The sequence below is a fragment of the Ixodes scapularis genome, unplaced genomic scaffold, assembly GCF_016920785.2.
Source record: "Ixodes scapularis isolate PalLabHiFi unplaced genomic scaffold, ASM1692078v2 PGA_scaffold2__306_contigs__length_199485367, whole genome shotgun sequence".
In the NCBI taxonomy this organism is placed as follows: Eukaryota; Metazoa; Arthropoda; class Arachnida; order Ixodida; family Ixodidae; genus Ixodes; species Ixodes scapularis.
This window is the reverse complement of record NW_024609857.1, coordinates 192,082,191-192,098,219: the sequence shown is the minus strand read 5'-3', so window position 1 is coordinate 192,098,219 and position 16,029 is coordinate 192,082,191.

The window sequence follows — 16,029 nt, the reverse complement described above, 5'->3', positions numbered from 1 at the left end:
TAAAGAAGGCTCTCAGACAGCACGCATATTGTAGACTCAGGTACAAACATTACAAGGTAAAGAATTCGGTTAAGATAACCTTCTCTGCTAACCATTCAATGTAATTACTGAGAGTAGTACCAGGTTGAAGGTTGATCAGAGAAGACAACCATATTTGAAAAAGAAAAGCCTCCTGCTATGTCTTTTTTTTATATGATTGTAATGTAATATTGCCCTAAATCGTAACAGGGCTGCATTTTGTGAGTCTCAGTTGACGGTGCACGAAAGTCACCATAAGAAACAGCCATTCACGAAAATAATGTTTAAAGTTTCAAAGCTACGTACAATGTCTTTATTGTAATAATAATTATTGAGGTGAACTGCTTGAACAAAATTATGAAAACTGAACAGACGCCATTATCAATGTCTAAAGAGTTCCCAACTTCCGGCGATGTTAATGTGGCCGCAGCAGAAAAGATCAGAAGAACGTCAAGGAAGGTTCACCCTTATCGTCTCTCTCAGTTGTCTGCGACGACGTCGACGTCCAGCCTGGACATCGATTCCGCCCAGAAGGCGAATCGAAGGGGGAACAAACCCGATGCCGAAACGTCCCAAGAAGAAGATGGGAGCTATAGTGGTGCTCTGTGGTGCGGCCATCTGTCCACAGCAGGGTGGTTGGATCACGATTACTTCGGATCTCTTCTTCATTGTAGGCGTTGTAGCGGGAGGGGTCGAATTCGGTTTTGGTTTCTCCTCTTCTGAAGCAACAACACATAGGAAAAGAAGCACCGCCCACAGTCGGAGCTGCATCATCGCTTGTGCTTGAGTAAGCGTATTACAGCCAACACCTCAAATTACTGGCTGTGATAGTGTCCCTATATATCCAGCAAATGAGAGCACTATCGGAAACACGTTCTTTTTGTAAGCTCGCTTGAGCTGTACCTAACGCTACGCTATCAACAATCGAGGCTTTTTCTTTTGTTTCCTATGCAATATACAGAGCTAAGAACGAATATGCACATATTATGAATGGGAATAAATATAAATAGTTACTATGCCCTCACAAAAAGAGCAAGATAGGAACAAATGACAAGCTATATATGTCATTCTTTGAAAGGAATTGCTTGTTCAGAGAAGTTAAAGTAGGGCAGGGTAATGTATCCTCAAAGAAAATTCCGTTCTTTTTTTCGGTGATGGCTGACCTTTTACCATAACATAGAGCGTGTTAGAACACGAGTCATTTAATAGACATGACAATGGCTGGCATCCTTGCCTATTGGACACATATTTTAAAGGATGAAAAATGAAGCAGGAGAAGCCTGCAAAAAGTTTTAATAAAAAAAATAAAAAAAAAGGCGGTAGGTCGGATATTTCGGTCGAGGTCAGCATGATCAATTTCTGAAAGCAAGAGTCGTTTCCTTTCCAACTGTCCGGTTTTTTTTGTTTTCTTTTTTATGAATGGTCAAACAAAAAGCACGGACCGGCGAGCTCATGTCCTCAATACCTGTGTCAACGGAGGATACCGTAGACACTTTGATGTGGGCGAAGGTTAATGAGAGTCACGCTTTATGCCTACGTCTGTGTGTACCAAACCTTTTCATATCGATCCTCAAACTACGTTGTCAAATGACGACCTGCCTAGAAGGGTAAACTGAACGCCGGCTTGCATAAGCAATATATTCCGCGCAAGGTAACTGTTATAAAACGAATACCCGACTAATACACATGATATATAGAAAAGAGAACAACAGACAAAGTTTACAAGTTACCGTCTATTTATTTATTCATCAGAGTACCTACATCGCCTAGAAGGCATTACAGTAGGGGGGGCACAAAAATAGCATGCAAATTATACATCGTTATACACGAAAAAAAAGAAGAAAACACTACTACACTTATAAAGACTGAATCATATGAAAATTTAAACAATTTATTGAATTTTCTCAAAGAACAGCCCTGGCATCAAAGTTTCTACAATGTCATTAGGAAGCTTATTCCAATCCTCAACAGACCGTGGAAAAAAAGAGAATTTAAAAACATCAGTTCTGCACTTATATGGACGGATCTTTTTTGAATTGTCGACCCTTAAAGACACATAAGCAGGTTCTAGAAGATGTGCTGATTTACATATACCAGTATTATTGTGGAAGATGTTATGCGGAAGTTTTAGACGAAGGCACTGACGTCTGTGCCTCAGCGGCCTCCAGTCCAACAATGACTTCAGTTCAGTTACACTTGTCCTGAAATCATAATTTCCCGTAACAAACCTTGCAGCACGGTTCTGTATTTTTTCAATCTGCTCCTCCAAGTTGAATCTATAGGGGTCCCAGATTGTACACGCATAATCAAGAACTGATCTAAGAAGTGAAAAATATAGGGTTTCTTTCAATGACGAGGAGGCCAATCTAAAATTACGTTTAATGAAACCTAGCGATCGACTTGCCTTGGCGGTTATACGGTCAACCTGTTTATTCCAACTTAAATTTGACGAAAAAATAACTCCTAAATATTTAGTTTCATTTAAAAGGATGAGGGGCAATCCACCAATGGTGTATGAAGAAGGAAAGAAATTCGTTTTTCTTGTGAACCTGATATAGACACATTTCGATATATTCAAAGACATACGCCATTGAAAACACCATGCTTCAATCCTGTCCAAATCACTTTGAAGAGCAAGGGCGTCAGCATTACATGAAACATCTGCGTAAGAAACGCAATCATCGGCATATAATCTTATTTTAGAAGAAACTTTTTCGACCAGATTATTAATGAAAATTAAAAACAGGAGAGGTCCGAGTACCGATCCCTGTGGGACACCAGATGTAACTTGGAGTGACGGGGACCGAATCCCATTAATTACTACCGACTGTTTCCTGTAGCTTAAGTAGTCACCTATCCAACAAAAAAATTTGGAATCAATGTTTAGATTCCGAAGCTTAAACATGAGGAGAGTATGTGGAACCACATCAAAGGTCTTATTAAAATCTAAAAATATGCAGTCGACCTGTTTTGCCCTATCGAATGAAGATGCCAAAGCATGATAGAATTCAGTTAACTGAGTAGTGCAGGATAAACCAAAACGGAAGCCATGCTGAGCTGGAGTAAAAAAATTAATTTGGGCAAGGTGACTCATGAGACTGGTGTAAATCACGTGTTCCGTGACTTTACAAGGTTCACTCGTAAGAGAGATTGGCCTGTAATAAACGACTAGATTTTTGGGACCAGACTTGTGAATCGGGACAACCTTTGCAGTTTTCCAGTCATGTGGTAATACACCAGTCTCCAAAGACACTGTAAATATAATGGTCAAGTAACGGGAGATAACATCAGCACAGGACTTTAAAATAGTGTTCGGGATATCATCGGGACCAGACGCTGAACCTTGCTTTATTTTGGTTAAAAGCTTAAAAATACCATGCACGTCAAAATAAATTTCAGACATGCGAACCACAGGATTAACCGTTACTTCGGAATGATCATAATCACACGTAATGACATCCGAAAATACAGACCTAAAGTAGCTATTAAAAGTGACCGCCTTTAAGTTGTCATCGGTGACAATGTCACCACTGACACTCAAAGGTGGGACGCCCACGGTATCCTTACGATTTGATCGAATGAACTTCCATAACTCCTTCGGGTTCTGTTTAAGCTTAGTATTTAGCGTCGCGAAGTTCTGTTTAAGCTTAGTATTTAGCGTCGCGAAGTAATTTGCTCGGGACGAAGTTATCGCATGCTTGAGGGCAGCTCCTATCTTAATTAATTTTTTGTAAGATGCAGAGTCATGGCGTGTGCGGTATTGTTTCAGGGCACGTTTATTTTTATTTGTTAATTTGCGCAATTCAGAATTAAACCATGGTTTGTCACGACGTCGCTTGGACGAAAGAATTCTAGATGGAACGAAAGTTTCAACAAGGGTTGATAATCTCGTTTTAAAAATGTTCCACGATAAATGCACGTCACCCGATACGCTTAATTCTTCGAAAGCCGGAAAATATGAACTTAGGTTATTCGATAGGCCAGTATAATCACCCCTATTGAATAAGTACACTTTCTTAGGACGAAACGAAAAATCATGTTTAAAAGAACAAGCCAAATTAGCGACCACAGCCATAGGGTCACTAATTCCAGGAATGACTGTTACAGCTGTAATAGCCGAATCGTAATTACTGAAAAGAAGATCTAGAAGACTCGAGCGGCTGGGAGAAATTCTCGTGGGCTCGTTAACAAACTGTTTAAGACTGTAGTCGTTAATCAGATTAATAAATGCTGCGTATATACCAGAAGAGCTATCAGTTAAAGGCCGGTGATCTATCCATTGGATTTCAGGTAAATTAAAGTCGCCACCAATAACAACAAAACCGTCTTCGACCATTGACAAAGCATTATACAAAGAAAAAACTGGGCTAGCATCACTTGCTGTCGGCCTATAGAAACAGCCTACGGAAAGGTAGTTGCCATTTTCAAGGTAGACGCGGCACCAAACCGTTTCACAAGATAAGCCATTGAAATCAATCTTGCAGCTTTTTCAACTTTCATGAATAAGCAAAAAGACACCACCACCTGAAACATTCCTGTCTTTACGATACACTGTGAAATGCACTGGAAAAACTTCCGAGTCAACACAACATTGATGGTGTTGCGCAGATTATGCTCATAATCTTCTGAACACCATCAATGATATGTTGACGGTAACTTATAAACCTTTTGTGTTGTTCTTATCCTCATATATTATGTGTGTTAGTCAGGCATTCGCACTATAACAGTTTCCTTGCGCGGAATATAATGCTTATGCAAACTGCTGCTCAGCTTACCCTTTTTAGGCAATAATCAACGACCTTTTTTATTTCAGGGGTTTGGCAATCTACTCACCATAAATATGCAGCAATTGCGCTTGAGGGGCACTATAGAATGGCGACAATAATTGACGTTGTCTTTTATGTTTTATAGTGACCGCGGTGCATGGCCATGGACTAAGTTTTGTATAAGTACAGGCAGTGAAACTTTAAAACTAAAATGCAGTTATGTTGTACAGGTAACTGAGTTAATAAGATGATAATATTGATCAGAAACGCAGAGGCTTTACGTCACGAAAAGTGCGGCAAAATAATTGTTTGCTATGAGATCGATAAATCAAGCTCACGTATGTGTATAGCGAGTAGGAAGTAACAAATGATTTTTTTCATTTGTTTTGTTACTGAGTAATTCATAAACTTCTACCAAACGTTATTTTATTCTACAAGGATTGCAACCGCCCTGTTTTATTAATCCCCTTTGCGTGGTGGAATCAGGGCAACAGTTAAATTTTTTTCCTTAAAAATTTTATATGAGATTTATAAAAATAAGAATATTATCACTAGGTGGTATCTTCAATAGAGTGAATAATGCAGAAAATACACAAAAATGCACCTAAGATTTCTCGGTGTTTAAATATATCTGCCATCTATATCTAAAGTAACTTCAATTGCAGTTGAATCTTTACACCACAGGTTGTCCTCCAAGGTATTCCTCCATCACTTTAATTGTTTACAATTTAAGTACAGACTCATTGGTTAATCGAGCAACAAAATCAGAATCCTGTTCGACATTTATACTTTTTATTAAGACTTCTTAAGGCAATACGCGACTAGTTCCAAATAAAATAAAATTGTACGAAAAAAAAATTGACATGATTTAGGTTGTTGGGTGAGTTGGTAAAAATGATATAATTCTTGCATGTATGAAATAAATTGTGCATCTTAGAAAAAATTTGCATGGCGAGAAAGCGAAGCTAACTTCATGAAAATATTTAAGAGTTTGTAAAAGGATAAATTTTAAAAAAGGCCTTATGTCATCACCATCATTATTATTATTAATATTATTATTATTATTATCAAAGTATGAAGATTAACTCATAGTAGTCATTTGACTGTGTCATTTACGGAATACGTATTTTGTACGCTGTCGCCGGTGCTGGCTGCTATAATACAATAATAGGAACCAACGAAATAAATGTTTGGAGAGCAGCACTTGTTTTCCTCTTGTATTCATTGACGAACGAAAGTGGGCCACGGGCGACTCACAGACGCGCTGGTCAAATACTGCCGCCCTAGAACCGACTTTACTCGACACGCCTACGCGTGTCCTTTCACGCCTGAGCATATAAAAACCGCGTGATTCTGCCTTTAAATTGACTACTCCTATCGAAAATTCGCCATGAAATACATTTTAAGCACGACCTACGTGTTCGTCTTGCTAAACTCTCAGCATGGCTGTTCATCTGGCATGAACATAGAAATGTACGACACCACGAAAGACAATACCATGAAGGAAGATGCCGAACAAAAAATGTCACAGGAAAGAGATACTAAAGATGGTAAGGGTATGTCGCCTCCTCAAGATTCTTCACTGGAAGATGCTCACACGTCAAACAAAGACAAACATCAAGAATCTGGTGGCATAGACCGTAACTGCACCAGAGTTGACTTCACTGGCTCAATAAATATGACAGATCACATGGAAAATGCTGAAATGACGAACGGAAGCATCATGAAAGCTGCGACTAAGGATGGTACAGGAATGACTGGTCCGCAAGGGGATGGAATGAACAGGCCGATCCAATATAGCTCAAGAGATAGGAGCAACATTGGACAACGAGAGCGTTCGGAGACAGCTACCAGCCGTCGGATTGACGTAAAGAGTGGCAACAATGATACGAGATCACGACCATCAATGTGATAAATGGTAAGAACAAATTAATATCGCTTTCTTTTGAAAAAAAGCTAACGATGGTGACATTGTCACGTACAATTTCAACTTAAACGTAGAATGATAAAAGTTCCAGAAGGCGTTTTCTGAAGAATCTTTAAGGTGGATTGACTCATTGCGAATTGTGAATGTTTCTTTTTTGCAGGCACTGCCGCCCCTGCAAATGAAATATAACAGTGTCGTTTTCTTTTTAACAAAGCTCAAAACACCCCGTTTTCTGTTAAAATAATCAGCTCCATGCACAATATGTTTGACAATAAACTATGCGATAACTTATTTCTGATACCTAGTCCTTGATTTCCTGCTTAAGTAGTGTAGTAACAATTCGATCAAGTTCCACGTGTCGTTCCCGATATGCAAATAATTGAAAATATTAAAACATTGTGTTGTGCTTTGGAAGATTCCAGGTTATCAAAAACATTAATTTAGATCACAGAAAAATTACATAATATACTATTTCCATAACAAACATGCATTTTGAGAAAACATTACAGCATTCGTTTTTATGAAGCTTTTTTAAGTCAAGAGTTACGTATCCAACTCTCACTTTAAAGAACTGCGTGATAAAAAGCAATTTGCTTTGTTTCATTTTTGTACGCGAAGTTTGAGAAATAAACCAGAAGGTATATTCATGTTACTAGGTCAGTTAAACCGTGATTATTGTACTTTAGCTTTTACTAGAACTTGGCTTTCAAACGACTACTATGTCTTTCACTTCCCGGTATATGGATGCACATCAGTATCCCGAGACAATATGAAAGGAGGAGGTGTGAGCCTGTATGTAAAAGAACACGTAGATGTATTATCACGATCAATATGAGTGTGACCACCGCTCCGCGTGGCCCGCGGTACTATCAGTGCCCCCTGTCGACTGTTCTTTAAAATACACATACTCTTTGGTTTCGAGACACTTCGCCTCTAGCAATCGCCGCACCACTCGGCACTTCCGGGTCGTCTGCTGCGAAAAACGGTCGGTGAAACCGCGAAACTGTTCACGAATGACGAGCATTTTTCGCTAGCAATGTGCGCCAGCAAAAATAACTTGTATAAACAACTTTAGGTTCATGCTTTTGATTAGGAAGTTTTAGTAGAATATTCCCCTGACTCCGATAACAATACCCGATACTACGCCGACGACTTTAAGCATGCATTATATTGTTATCGGAGGTTTCAAAACAATCAACTAAGCTTGGTAAAAGCTTGGTCTGCTGGTCAAGTTGGTAATTGACATTCATATTAAAATTATCGCAAAAAAGACGGGACAACAAAGACGAAGAAGCTCTTGTCCTGTATGCTGCTTCGCCCTTTTTGTGCTGTCTTTTTTGCACTATATTTCAAATCAACCAAGACTGCCTATTATTTACTTTGCGTGAGTTTTGCGACAGCAAAGGACCACCAACTCGCACAGGCAAGACCTTAGCGCGGTGCGAGCGTGGGTGATACCTTTCATCATAAAAAACAGCGCGAAAGAAACGACGATGTTGTTAAGAAACAGACGGGACCTAATCGTCGTTCTTTTCGCGCTGTTTTCCATGATGAATTCCCACCAACAACCTCAAATATCCATTCTTCGCTCCTTCGCTCCTTAGCAGTGTAAAGCAACATGACACAGCATAAAGTTCAGCGCCGCTGCGGGTTATCGTGCGATAGCCAGACCACAACTTGGCAGCTCGAACGCATTTGTCAGGGGAATAATCTACTAAAATATCTAATCAAAAGGATGACCCTAAAATATTTATGCAAATATTTTTGCGGGCGCACATTGCTAGCGAAAACTGCTCTTCGTCATTGGTGAAGAGATTCGCGGTTTCGCCGACCGTTTTTCGCTAGCAGACGACCCGAAAGTGCGGAGTGGTGAGGCGACCGCTAGAGACGGTACGCCTCGAAACCAAGGTGCACGTGTACTTCAAAGAAAAGTCGACAGGGGGCACTGATAGTACCGCGTGACACTTGGAGCAGTGTTCGCACTTATATTGATCGTTGTAGTACATGTAACTTCAAAATTGTTTTAATAATTAATCGGCATTATGAGTTTCTCACATTACAGTGTACAGGAACCATACTTGTTGTGTAAAGACCTGCCTCGAGTGCACAGTAGCCACGGTTTTAGGATTCCGTGTAGATATGCTGCAATGGTGCGCGCAAATCGCTACTAATAAATGTGCTATTGTTTGTGGTGACTTTATTACAAATGTATTACCCATAGATCCAGTCAAGCAAAAGCTTCTTGATGTTTTTTTTTTTATTCTTTTATTGATAAAAATGTAAATCACGTCCCGACCATGGTAACTGATATGTCTCAAATCTTGCTCGACTTGTGCTTTACAAGCTATGAAGTGAATGAGCTACAGGCACGTGTTTTGATATCGGGGCTTAGTGACCACTTACCCATTTTCTTTTTTTTTTAACACTTTATGCAAAACAGCGTAAAGAATCTACAATACATTCACTCATTATGTTTAGGGACAAAATTTAGGATAAATTATGCTGTTTCAAAGTTTAATCACGAAGGAAAACTGGAGCTTTGTTGTTCAGTTGGATGATTCCATTGCAGCATACGTCCTCTTTCAACAAGAATTAATAATCTGTATGATCAAGCGTTCCCAATTGCACTATATAAGAATAAAAAATCAAAAAAGCCTCGTATTGATGCCGCACTGCATAAGAGAATAAAACAACGAGCTAACCTCTTCGACCTTTTTATGAAAGCAAAACATCTGGAATATATAACTGAATAAAAAAAAAAAAAAGAACGGAAATCAACTGGGTGCTGATATTAAACGAGCACGGAGTGTGAATCATGAAAATAAGTTCGCAGATATTTATAACCCGAGAAAAGTGTGGAAATCTGTACAACGTTCTAATATCTAAAACAAAAGAAAAGGTATTTAAGAGCTTATACTTGAAGGTATCCTGTACTGGGGCTAAGCTTGCTGATAAATTTAATGCCCCCATTTTGATGTCCGGTGCTTTCACTCACACTGCCATTAGTACTTATGATTACGAACCTCAGATATCACCGGGTGTTGAGAGTTCAATATTTTTGTTTCCTACTACTGAACCCAAAATTTGCAGCCTAATACACAAACTTAGAATAACATTGATTGTGGTGAATATGGAATAAGTGCCCAACCTATAAAATTTGTTCCTCACTTAATTAATGGGCCAATCTGACATATATGTAGTCTAGTTCTGAGTACCGGCATATTTCCTCATAAATTAAAGATAGCAGGAGTGACGGTGATTCACGAAGGAGGTGATAAAAATTACCTATACAACTACCAGACTAATCTCGGTTCTCCGCCTTCTTTCGAGACTCGTAAAACAAGCTATTAGTGCGCGACTAACAAATAGCATTGAACAAAATAATATTATTGCGGATAAACAGTACGGCTATGGTGCCTAAAACGAGTCTCCGACTTGTGTGTTTAGCGCGTCCAAAAAAGCGCAGCTCACATTTTATTACGCAGAACCATTTCTAATGAACCGGTAACCGCTACATGAGATTACGGTTCTGTTCAGGCTCGGCTTCGATATCCAATGTTTGAATTCTGTTACAGTTTTGTTCTAATTCATTTAGGAATACCGGTTTTGCTCTGGTTTTCGGTTCATGTTCAGTTCGACATACTGGTTAAAAGCTACATGCTAATCGTGCACGATTACAACAGCCGCTTTGTTGCGTTTCGCGGCGTCAGGGGCGACACATTGTTTATCTAGAACTATTATTTTTTGGTCACTTTATCGGTGGCGCGCAATTTGTATCTTTGAAAGAGCATAAGCCAGGGAAACAATCAAGGTGTCAGTCATCTCCAGTGCGTGGTGCTGCTTCAAGAGCCACTTATCGTGCGCCAGCGAATGGCGCCCTCGGCCCGTAGGGCCTAGTTGAAAATCGGCACAGTCAGAATAAGATATGAGACCATTCCATTCACACTCGATTCAGGGAAAAAAACACCTAATTCCCTCCTCGTTTCAACCTAAGCTATTCGATTCGACATTTCACTCCGGTGTCGCGAAATTGCGGACTGATCCCTGAATCATTCCAGCTCCGCAGTGGCAACTCCGCAACATTGGTAAGGTGTTATGGTGAAGGTGATTGAATGCCTTCGAAAAATCAATAAATATCCCTAAGTAAGCCGTTTGCTTTCGCTGTTGCTCAGTATTTTATTTTATTTATTTGAGAATACTGCCGGCCAACTTTTGAAGGCCAAGGTATGATAAGACAACATCACAAGCAATCAATTAGTCGAATGAACGCAACAACCACAATTAATATGTAGCTTAGTCATTGTTGCCAAACAACCGTTCATGAACTGCACTTGCAAATAAAGTGGTAGAAACAATCGCAGTCACACTTGGGGTCGACTCATTTCACTCATAAACAAAACGAGTAAAAAAGGAGTATTTAAGAACATATTCTCTACAACGGAAATCAAGAAGCAAATTCTCCTGCCTCTGCCTCTTATCACGACTCGCGTTATACTGCAAATAATCATTAACATTCAAACCAGCTTTATTTTGCGGTATATTATTCAAACATTTGAAACGATTTACTTTCCTTCGAATGTTAATATAGACACTCCTGGGGCGTTGTACAGCGGTTTCACGTGGGAATCTTTGCCATATGAGTTAAAAATAAACCTACGAGATTATTTTGAACGCTCTCCAATTTATCAATGAGCGATTGTAAATGTGGGTCCCGTATGATGTCAGTATATTCTACCAAAATACGAATCAGCCATTTATAGGGCATCAGATTTGTCGCAGAAGTGCAGTGACACATTTTCCTGCATAACGATCAGAGTTTACTCGACGCTTTTGTTATAAGTTATAACCTGCTCAATATGAATAGCCCCATTCAAGTTGGACGTGATAGTAACATCCACAAATAGTATTCCTCTTTGTTTAAATTTATTTTTCAAATGTATCGAGATACGTTTGACAAGTGCATTTGTATCGCAGTAGTGAAACACGTTTACCATATGTCAATTTATTGCGATGCTCTTCCATGATTGGTATCCTGTTACATTGGCTGCCAAAAGTTAATTTTCGGCTTTTTATGATAATCTGAAAACCATTTGTTTGGTGAGCTCATCACATACCCGCCTCTGCGGGGGAAAGTATGCGCACGGAAATCAACGCAACCCTAAACAGAATGGCTGGAAGGTAAGTTACTTGCAAGAATGACAGAATATCACAACGCCCATCTGGCTATGTTCAGATAAGATCATGCCCTTGACTTCGGACGTATTTTGTTTTTGTTATTTCTAATAAGCTACTTTTTAGCGTGTGCAGGGAACGAGGTCAAAATGATTTTGCGAAAAACATGATATTTGAAGAGAAACAATGTTGAATGTGCTATAACGCCATATTAAATTTTTCAAGTTGTCTTTTATTTAATGTTTGGCAGCACCTACTACGCAAACTACAAATATCAGAAATCTAAAATATTTTGCAGCTATAATAGAGCATGGAAACTATATATTAATATACAGCACTGAACAAAAATATATTATATTTCGGTTTTACGTGGGTAACTTTTCTTGGAACTGTGATACAGATATCAAAATTGTAATGGAGCACTACATTAACGTATTTATAGAGTAGAAACTGATGCTTACCTAAACATAAATCAATTTTTTGTAATCGATATTTGTTGCGAACCTGGTAACAGCAGTGCAACAGGACGTCGTCAGTAATCTGGCTGTTGTGACAAAATAGGACACCGCGTAAAACCCTATGTCTAGATATAAACATAAGCTGATCAGTACTTTGTAGGGAAACCCTTTGCATCGATCACCGCTTGGCACCGACGATGCATGGAATTCAGCAAATTGTCGATGTCGCCACCAGGGGTCGGTTGTTGCGACACCTACGGGTGTCAGGACAACCGACTCGTTGGTGGCTAAAAAGACTGCATTATGGTGTACCACATCAAAACAAAATATTATTGGCTATTCACTAGACGTCGAGCAATACTTCAGTAAAAGAAACGAAATATCATATATTTTTGTTCGCTACTGTATGTACAGCATTTTGTAGGTCATCTATTTTGCGTCAAAAATGTGCAGACATGACTCCTTTGATGTTTTGTCACTATATTTCTGTGCCGTTATCTGAACAAATTGAATAGCCACAACATTAAACCTTATGTCATAAAATCTTATTAAAGTGTTCTTTCGAATGTTTTATAAATGTTTGCTTTATATCACAAATTTACATTTGTATGTAGCTCGAAACGTGGCCAAAAGTATAAAATTAAACAGTTCAAGGGAAAATAAAACAAACAAAAACATTCTTGGTTTTTGTGTAATTTATAGTTATAGTTCTCCACCATGCTCTTGTGCTTATTAAAAAAAAACATGTCACATCAATTTGTTTCCTTTAAAGTAACAGCGCTGCAAAGTGCACCTTTCACGCCGGACGAGATTATCCGTTATTTGCTCTATGCTGGTGTTGGGCTAAAGTTCAAATATTATACTAATTAAAAAATACATTCGTTGCTTTCCCTTTAACAAAATATAACCAAAAGCCTGTTTTGCCCATTAAAATGAGAAGTTTAGGAGCTTTCGCTAAACTGTTCTTCACAAAAGCGGGACAGAAACAAATGTAATCACTGCTGCAATATTTTTTTGTTATAGTAAGTAGTAGGAAAGTAAGTATGCAGTCGGGGGGTGCAAATAATATGAGAATATTTATACATATATGCGCAATGACGAGGGAATGTTTGCGCCCCGGCTTATTACACTGCTATTCATGGCGGTTGTATGTCCGTTAGACCAAGGTAAACCTGTGACTCCACTGACCGACATTCAGTAAGACGTCCGTTAAGATTGGAGCCAGAGACCTGGCCTTAATTTCTGCCAAGCTCTAGGTTGAAGAACTTATTAAAATCTTATCTTTGGCAGCTCTAATCTAATAAAATATCGCATCCGCGATATTTGATTTATGAAGTGATGCATAGAAGCCAATGTAAGATTTTTAAAGTAGTTTCATCTATCAACAAATTAATTGTCTAGTGAATACCTTTAGCCAAGGGAGCCGCACCGACGTATTCTGAAGGGCGGTCGAACACCGGCATTCAGAAAATCATCCAGCCAAAGCACGTGAGAATAATGTAGTGGATGATAGGAACCAAAACTCTGGGCCTTGTACTTTCTGGGTTGACCGCAGAGTTCATACAACTAATCTATAAAATAAAAGGCCTATCACATTTTCAAACATTTAGGCCACCTCGGAGCGGCGAGACATAGATACAGACACCTATGTTCACGTTGATCCCAGATTGCTGGCCAAGCTGTACTAAACGTAAAAAAAGGTATAAAATGTTTTTCATAGGTCATTTTATTCTATTTATTATGCGTACTTTCCAAGAACGCATCGGAAGCGTGTATTGTATACAGGGTCACTAAGACCAACTTGCCCGCAGCATGGCAAAACAAGCGGGCTTACTAAGATGTAGGACTGGGCAAGTTGGTTATTCATATTTATAATTTACATTGCACGAATACAATTAACACTGAAACACGCACACTAGTAAAATAAAACAGTAAAACAAAAAACACGAAAAGAGCCAGTAGGCCTAATTTATCGTCTGTTTTCGTAGACCTCTTAGTTGTCGCCCTCTTTCTTTTCTAGATCTTTCTTGGGTAATCAACGACGTCAATTGTAATTTACCAACCTCCACACCAGTGTTTAAGTTTCCGGTGTTGAAAGACCTCGGAAATTTACTTATGCCTTATCAATGTGCTGCTAAGTGCTGTGTAAACAACCGAAGAAATCTAGTGTGTATGCTCTACCGCTAGACAAATGGGGAAACCAATCATTACAATTTATAAAGCAAGCTCGGTGAATGATGGACTTCAAAATACCTTTACACCTAGAAAGTAGTCTCCGCTATAACACTAAGCACGAAGTTTCACACGCTTTCGTCATGATAAGAACCCCAGAGCCGGCTGTTTATTTTTAGATTTATACATATTCGCAGCCTCGTCATTCGTCGAGGTTCCTCTATAGACCTTTTTCACAAGGTCGCCGCCAACTCGAATTGTCGTCACTTCCAGTATGGGCGAAAATATTGTTTGCCATCGCCAGGTCAAGAAAATACATTTAGGATTTAAGCTTAACTGTCACACATTCTCGTTTTGCCTCCCCAATAATTTGTTTACTATTTAAAGGTTAAAACTTTTTGTTATTTTTTCGTGGCCCATACCGAATACGCCAAGTAGGTTGCTGGGGACGTGAGTACACAAAACAAAGTCTATATGGCGAGCAAGTGTTCCAAAATGCGTCTTTGGCGTATCGGCCGGGAAGGAGGAGCACGCCAATTAAAGAAAGGCAAAGATAATTGGCAGGAAACGTGCCTTGACGAGCTGGCCAGGCGTGCGACTTCATTGCTTGAGGTAGGTCGGAGGGGGGAGGTGGGGGTTAAACAAATGAACGAGGTACGCAAGGGGCAGACTAACTTGCACGCCGTATAGACCTTTCTTAGTTTACTCTCGTCTTCAGCCACCTGGCCGACATATCCGGTGTGAGCGACAAAGAAGGAGTACGACATTTCTACCTGCAAGAATACTAACGAAATAGAGGTGATGCAAAACGAGATATCTTACCGTTATGGTTATATCCTGAAATAGAGGTGATGCAAAACGAGATATCTTATCGTTATGGTTATATCCTGAATGTTTTCTATTGGCGGGGCGGCGGCAAAACAGTGTTTTCGCCCATATTGGAACTGACGACATTCAAGATGGCGGCGCCTTTGTAGAAATGGTGTATAGATTGCAGCGTTTGGCTTTCCCAAGCGCTTAGCGAGAAAGTAGAAGCAGCTGTTTTTTCTAGAGTGAAACGCTGTTGGCGTGGTGGACTTCACATCAGCGTGACCCTGCTTCTGAGCGCAAAACAAACAAAGAACCAGTGCAGCTTGACGGCATAACAAATTCAGTAATTTGGTGACCCCAGCAATACTTCGCAATGGCGCTTGCTAAAAAACATTGCATTTGCCCGGTCAGTTTTGGTTTTTCGAGGGTGAACAAAGATTCTTATCAAAGCTTAGCTGACGTGCTTTCGAGCAGTTTACGCTACTTCTTTGTCTAGTGGAACAAGACCCTTCTCACATTTCAGATCCTGTTTTTGTCTTTTTTTTTATACTTCGCTACATTTTACTCATAATTTAATTGAGCTGGTTGAAAAGATTGCATCAAAATCTCTGAGGGGTCTAATCCGTCTCAAACCATTGAGTTTTATCGATGAGATCAAATAACGACGGCCCCGGGATATTGCAACAAAATACAAGCTAACTTACAG